The 6,570-nt window shown below is 54.3% G+C and overlaps 1 protein-coding gene across 3 annotated transcripts in view; it reads right to left on the bottom strand.

Moving 5' to 3' along the window:
- The window catches only part of WARS2 (tryptophanyl tRNA synthetase 2, mitochondrial), a 92,123-nt gene that overhangs the window by 65,887 nt on the left and 19,666 nt on the right, over positions 1–6,570 (bottom strand). The window lies entirely within an intron of this gene.

Below are 6,570 nucleotides of genomic sequence, written 5' to 3'. Positions count from 1 at the left end.
ATGACTGATTTGGGGACTGGAGGAACCCAGCCCCACTGAACTGAGTCCTGCAAGATAGCTCCACTGGGGGTGAGGGCCTGCAGAAGGGAGAGATACAGCTCTGTATAGAAACACAAGTAACACAAGCAGCACATTGATAGAATTACCGAGACCCTAGCCCTAATAAACGAGCACACCCCAAAGTAGCAGGCAAATCTAGTAACACTGCATGCACATTGATGGCAGGCAGAAGAGCTGTGTCCTGGACTCCACACTCATGATCCAGGGCCATGCGATGAGGTACCTGCATGATGGTGAGGCCTACTGCCACCTCAGAATGCCCACCGGCCATCAGGCCAGGCAGATGCCAAAGACGACCATCAATGGGATCGTGCAGGTCACCCACAAGCTAGACTTATCCCTGCTGGCCCCCTGACAGAAGACAGATGTGGCAAACACCTTCCTCATCCCCCAAGTCAAGTTCATCCTGAGAGGTTTGGCAGTCCCAGAGACCCTCCTCAAGAAGGCAGACACCGAGATCTGGCAGCTGCTGAAGTGGCTGCACCTGCCACTGAGGGCCTGCAGTGAGATCTGCACATCTCCTACCGGCAGGGAGGTGCCAATGTCCCCCGCATGGGAGCCCTCTGTGACATCCCAGTGGTCACCCATGCCTTCTGCCTCCTGACCTGCCTGGACCAGACGGTGAGTACCATCACTGCCAGGTCTCCTTGAGGAGGCCACTTGCAAGGGGATCGCAAGGCAACCTACCGGCAGTGACAGCCACTTTCCTCAGTGGCTTGCTGGAGGGCAAGATCAGCAGAGACGGTGGGAACTTTGCCTCACTGTGAAACTAAGCCTGCAATGCCACGCACCACTTCAGGAAGTGCATCAGTTGCACCTTGACCTGGACAGGAATGCTGGGAGCCTCTCTGCAGCCAGCCCCACATGCTGACCATGTCACCATGATGCCCCGCACAAGGACCTTCCTGGAATGGTTACTGAAGGATGCCATCCATAACAAGTATGCTGGCCAAACCCGACCAGGGCAAGATCTTCGATGTCACCTTGAACTGGGACTCCAACAACCACTTCATGCCCAGTGGGGGCTTCACACACCTCACAGACTGGCGCTTACTCCACCACGTCCACCTCAACTGCCTTCCTCTGAATGGGGCCATCCGCTTCAGCCACCAGGACAAGAGGTGTCAGCAGTACAGCTACATAGAGATCCTCCCCCACGTGCTGTGCAGCTGCACACCCCACGCCAGAGCTTGACAGCTCTGCCACAGTGCTGACCAGAAATGCTTGGTGAGGGCCATCCAGATCACGGTGGGGGAAGATCTCCATGAACCATACTGTCGCAGGGCACTAGGGTGTTCTGCTCCTTTTAAGGGCTGGAACTGCTAGGGAGAGAGCCCTAGCAGCCAGTTGGGAGCCCCAGCTGCTAGTTACCAGGGCATCTAGGATGAGATAGTTGGTCCACACCTGCCAGTGCTCAGCTGACCAGAAGGGGCAGGGCCTGTCTCATATATAAACTCCAGGGCTGAGGCCAGGAAGGCAGTTCCCTGATAGCAGCCAGAGGGGAAGGAGCCTTCAGGGAGGAAGTGCCCAGTGACACTGCAACTGTATAGTATGCTGCACCTAGGGCTAAGGGGGCTCCATGAGCTCCACAGGTACATTTGCCTACTAGACACTTAGTGCCACGGACAAAATCTGATTCTTTTAAAGGGTCAGAGCACACCCTGATCTTTTGTATTATGTTATAGCCCAGGGGCTTATGTTTTGTTTGCTGCTGTATAACACCGGTGGTTTGGAAGAGGCTATTGGGGAAGGAGGAGGCCTCACTGGGGCCCTGCTATAGTGCAGAGAGCCCAGCACCAGTGTGGGTGCTGTGAGAGGGCTGAGGAGAGTCCAGTGACAACCCAAGGCTGAGGGAAACCAAGGCCTCAGAGCGATGCTGTGGAAGTACCATCTGCGAGGCTTGGGCTGTGGTAAAGGGGTAGTTTGGAGCCACGCATATAGCCCATAAGCTTGGGGCATTTCATGACATCTATTTTGGAACGGGACCCACAAGAAGTCTGGGAACCCACGAGGTTCAAGGAAATCCAGCAGGACAGTGTCCAATGGGACATGAAGGCAGCCTCCCTATATCATAAATCCATCAAGACATGGCAGGCGAGAATACAGGGCTCCCATTGGGCCAAACTGGCAAGGTCAAGGGGCCTTAGGGGCAACATGGCCATCCTCAGGGACCCCATCCTGTGACATGCACTATCCCAGACTGCAAGAGACAGATGGCCTCCTCATTCGTAATGACAGTGTCGGGGCACAAGAAGTTCATGATCGTGGATATCACCATCCCCTTTGAGAACTGGCACTAAGTCTTCAGTGACACCCAGACTTGCAAGTGGGAGAACTACGCTCTACTGGCCGACATCCTGAGGGGACATGGCTACGACATGACAGTCAACATGCTTGTTGTGGGAAAACTTGGAGACTGGGACCCCAGCAATGAGTGTCCTGTGTTCCTACTGTGTCTCCTGCCGCTACGCCAAGCTAATGTGCTGCCTTATGGTGCTTAGCTGGTTAACTAGCTGTATTTCCTGTAACCTAGTTGCGTTCCCCTCCTCAACCCCATCCATCTTATGTTAGTCCCTTGCTCAGGCACCCTGTATTTCCCTTCTGGCTCTGTCATCTTTTTAGCTCACGATTCTTAACATCTACTAATAAAATTCAACCTGTTCCTATGCAACGAGGGTCTGGTTCTTAACAGAGCAGAGGACCCCTGGCTGGGAGAGCAATATCGTTTTTGGACTCTGGGCGTCCGAGGACTCCCAAGACACCAAGACATAGTGACCTAAGCCAAGATTACAAGGAGGGATACCCCTCCAGGAGGATCCCCCCCCCATCCCACACAAAGACCACCCATCGTGGAAGTGAGGGCCTACCCAGTCAGCTCCAGAGGGAAGGGGTTGGACAAGACAGACCAATACCTGCCAAATGGAATGAAGAGGGAAGAGTTCAGCTGCATGATCCCGCGATGGACGCGCCGTGTGAAGGAGGACCTAATCTACATGTGGAAATGTGAGTCCACTCCTGAGTGTGAGGTGGGTTTCAGGAGTCAGATTCATAGATGTTAGGAACAGAAGGGACCTCAACAGATTGAGTCTGACCACCAGCATGAAAGTGCGCTGGGGTCAGATGACCCCAGCTAGACGCCTATCCAGCCTTCTCTTAAAGACGCCCAAAGTAGGGGAGAGCACCACCACCCTTGGAAGCCCATTCCAAATTTTGGCCACCCTTACCATGAAGAAGTTTTTCCTGATATCTAGCATAAATCTGCTCTCTGTCAGTTTGTGACCACTGTTCCTTGCTACCCCAAGAGGCATCCTGGCAAACAGAGCATCTCTGTTCCCTTGCTGTGTCCCCCTAATGAATTTGTAGGCAGCCACAAAATCACCTCTCAGCTTTCTCTTGTGGTGACTGAAGAGGCCCAGGTCCCTCAGTCTCTCCTCATAGGGCTTCTCCTCTAAGCCTCTAACGACATATGAGTGGCCCTCCTCTGGACCCTCTCGAGTCTAGCAACATCCTTCTTGAAGTACAGGGCCCAAAACTGGATGCAATACTCCAACTGGGGTCTGACTAATGCTGCATAGAGGGAAAGCATCACCTCCTTGGTTCTATTTGTCATGCATCTGCTATGACTCTGAGATCCCTTCCCACTTCTGTACTGCTGAGGGTCACTTCCCAGCCAGTAGGTGTGATGGATATTTTTGCACCCTAGGTGCAGCACTCTGCACTCGTCCTTGTTGTACTGCATCCTATTGTGTATTGCCCACTTTTCTAGCCTGTACAGGTCTGCCTGCAATCGTTCCCTACCCTCCAGAGTGTGCACTTCACCCCACAACCTAGAGCCCAGGGGCTAGGGAGGATTTCTGGCAAGAGCTCCAGGGACTGGCTAACGACCCCAGGCTAAAGGACTTTGTCTTCTGGGCATCACCCCCATAGAACAGGCTCAGGAGACAAAAGAGGGTGAGAATTCAGCTCTGCACATCAGAGGTGGGGAAGCAGGATTTGAGATTCTGGCTCAACGGAGCCGTGAGGGCTGTAGAGAAGGAAAAGGACAGTGAAGATATTTGGACTGGGGTATGGTTTGCCCGGGTCATCATGAAACAGGACCCAAAAAAGGCAGGAGACATGATCCATTTGCTGGCCTTTCTGACCCTGGGATGCCACAAAGGATAGATCTCCTACTGGGGACAGCCCAAACTTTGCCACCAATGCAGAGAGGAGGGCCATCTCAGGAAGGACTGTAAAATGGAGCTCTGTGCAATGTGCAAATCAGACCAGGAACAGCTCCCAGAGCTGCACCAAGGAAGCACTGTAATCTGTGTGGGAAAGAGGGGCACTTCTTCAGGAGATGTCTGGGGGCACAAGCTTATGCAGCCAGAGAAGTGGAGGAAGATGAGGTGCCATCCATGTCCCCAGTTTTGGAGGCTCAGGATGCAGCAGGCCCAGAAAGCAAAAGCAAAATGGAGCTGGAGGTCCAGAGTCAGAAGGAGGAAGAAGGGGAAGAGGACACCCCAGAGCCAGAGCTCAATCCTGTTGACCAAGCAGTGAAAGAAACTTGCAAACTGCTGGAGTAGCTGAGCAAGGACTGCATCCCATCCCCAGCCCCAGCAGAAGAGCCAGGAAATGGAGGGGGGAGCAAGGAAGAGAACGAAATGGAGGCGACTGTGGGACCCTCTGGCACAGGAGATCAACCCCAAGGGGGACAGAAAGGGACTAGGAAGAAAAGAAAGAACTCTGGCAGTGGAGAAGAATGCTCCTTCCAAGCAGAGGAGTTCAGTACTATAGATGTGGCACTGATAAACCAGATAAGAGTGAAAGAGGGCAAGGCTCCCCTGAAAGGCATCACCCAGGCAGAGGGAAGCCCACATAATGCAAATAAATTAGTGAAGAACCTGGCCTCTGACCACAAGTGGAGCAGGATGGAGACTGAAGCAGGGAATCGGAAACGGAAAGTACAAGCTACACCCCCTACCCGCCCCCTGCAAGCAGCCAGTGCCATGGGAAACATTAAAGTTGTGTCTATGAATGTCAGAAGCCTGGCAGGATGAGGAGGCAAGTGGGACCAGATGCTGCAAACCCTGGAACAAATAGAGGCAGTGCAGGAATGTGGACTTTCCAGCCAGACAAGCAGGGCTTTACTCTCCAAACGCTAGCCGCATGGCCCAGCCATGTGCTCTCGCTCAGCAGAGAATAAAGCGGCTGCGTCTCAATCCTGCTGAAAGGAGACATCACGCGCTCCCTGCAGCACAAAGAGATTGTTGCAGGCAGGCTGCTATGAGCCACCCTGGAGATGCAAGGTACTGCTTTTGAACTGCGGACAGTATACGCACTGGTCAATAGAGAAGCCAGAGGCCTGTTCCTGGAGAGTGGCCATCACCAGCAAGGAGCCCAGGGGTCATCATCAGCAAGGAGGACAGGGTTAGCAAAGTCAGCAGGACAGGCATGGACAGATCGTCCAGGCAGCTGAAGCAGCTCGTCTGGGATCATGGCCTAGTGGATGCAGCCGAAGGCACCCAGGGACCCAGGGGACACTTCACCTGAGCAGACCTTGTGGGCAGCACCAAGTCCAGAATCAACTTTGTCTTCTTCCCCACGGGATGGAAGGCAGAGAAGGCCCGCTGTACACCCGTGTGCTTCTTGGACCACTGCCTCCTCACCCTCCAGGCTGACCTGGGGGGACAGCTGGAAAGAGGCAGAGGAGCGTGGAAGCTGAACACAAGTCTCCTGGAAGAGAAGCGGATCAGACGCACCTACAGAGAGTATTACACAGGCTGGAAGACCCTCTGGGACCTGTACCAGAACCAGACCGAGTGGTGGGCCAGTGTGAAAGAGAGGACCAGGGGCTTTTTCCAGCGAGTGGGCAAGTGCTGGGCCCTCTTCCACCAGAAGCGGCATGAGTGCCGGACCCGTAATTTACAGGATCTGCACAGGCAGGCAGCAGCAGGCCAGGAGGTGAGGGAGGTCATGCAGAAGATGAAGGCCCAACTTGGTGCCTGGTACTGGGAGTAGGCCAGGAAAAAGATCTTCCAGGCCAGGGCCCCCTAGGTGGAGGAGGGGGGAGGCATGATCTGCTTACTTCTCCAGGGTGAAAAAGAGCAAGGAGGAGGCCATGATGCGCCTGAGAGACAGTGGGAAAGCGGAGCACCAGTTGAAGGATGGCATGACGGCCACAGCAGCTGCCCTCTACTGGGAGCTCTATGTTGAGAAGACGGTGGACCTGGAGGCCTGCAAAGCCTCACGCAAGCAGGATGAGCAGCGGCAGCTGGAAAAGGACTGGATGCAGGAGGAGCTTGACAGGACCCTCCGGAAGTTCAAGAATGGTAAGACTCCTGGGACAGATGGCCTGCCCAACGAGTTTTACCAGACTTTCTGGGACCTGTTGGAGCTCTTCCGAATAAGCCTGCAGGAGGACCAGCTGGGTGCAGGGATGGATCAGGGCCTCGTGACCCTCCTGTACAAAGGGGTCCCAGGGAGGAGTTGAAGAACCGGAGGCTGATCACCCTCCTGAACTTCAGTTAG

Source organism: Crocodylus porosus, unplaced genomic scaffold, assembly GCF_001723895.1.
Source record: "Crocodylus porosus isolate Cpor-Errol unplaced genomic scaffold, CroPor_comp1, whole genome shotgun sequence".
NCBI classification, from domain to species: Eukaryota; Metazoa; Chordata; order Crocodylia; family Crocodylidae; genus Crocodylus; species Crocodylus porosus.
This window is presented reverse-complemented; position numbering and strand designations above follow the sequence as displayed.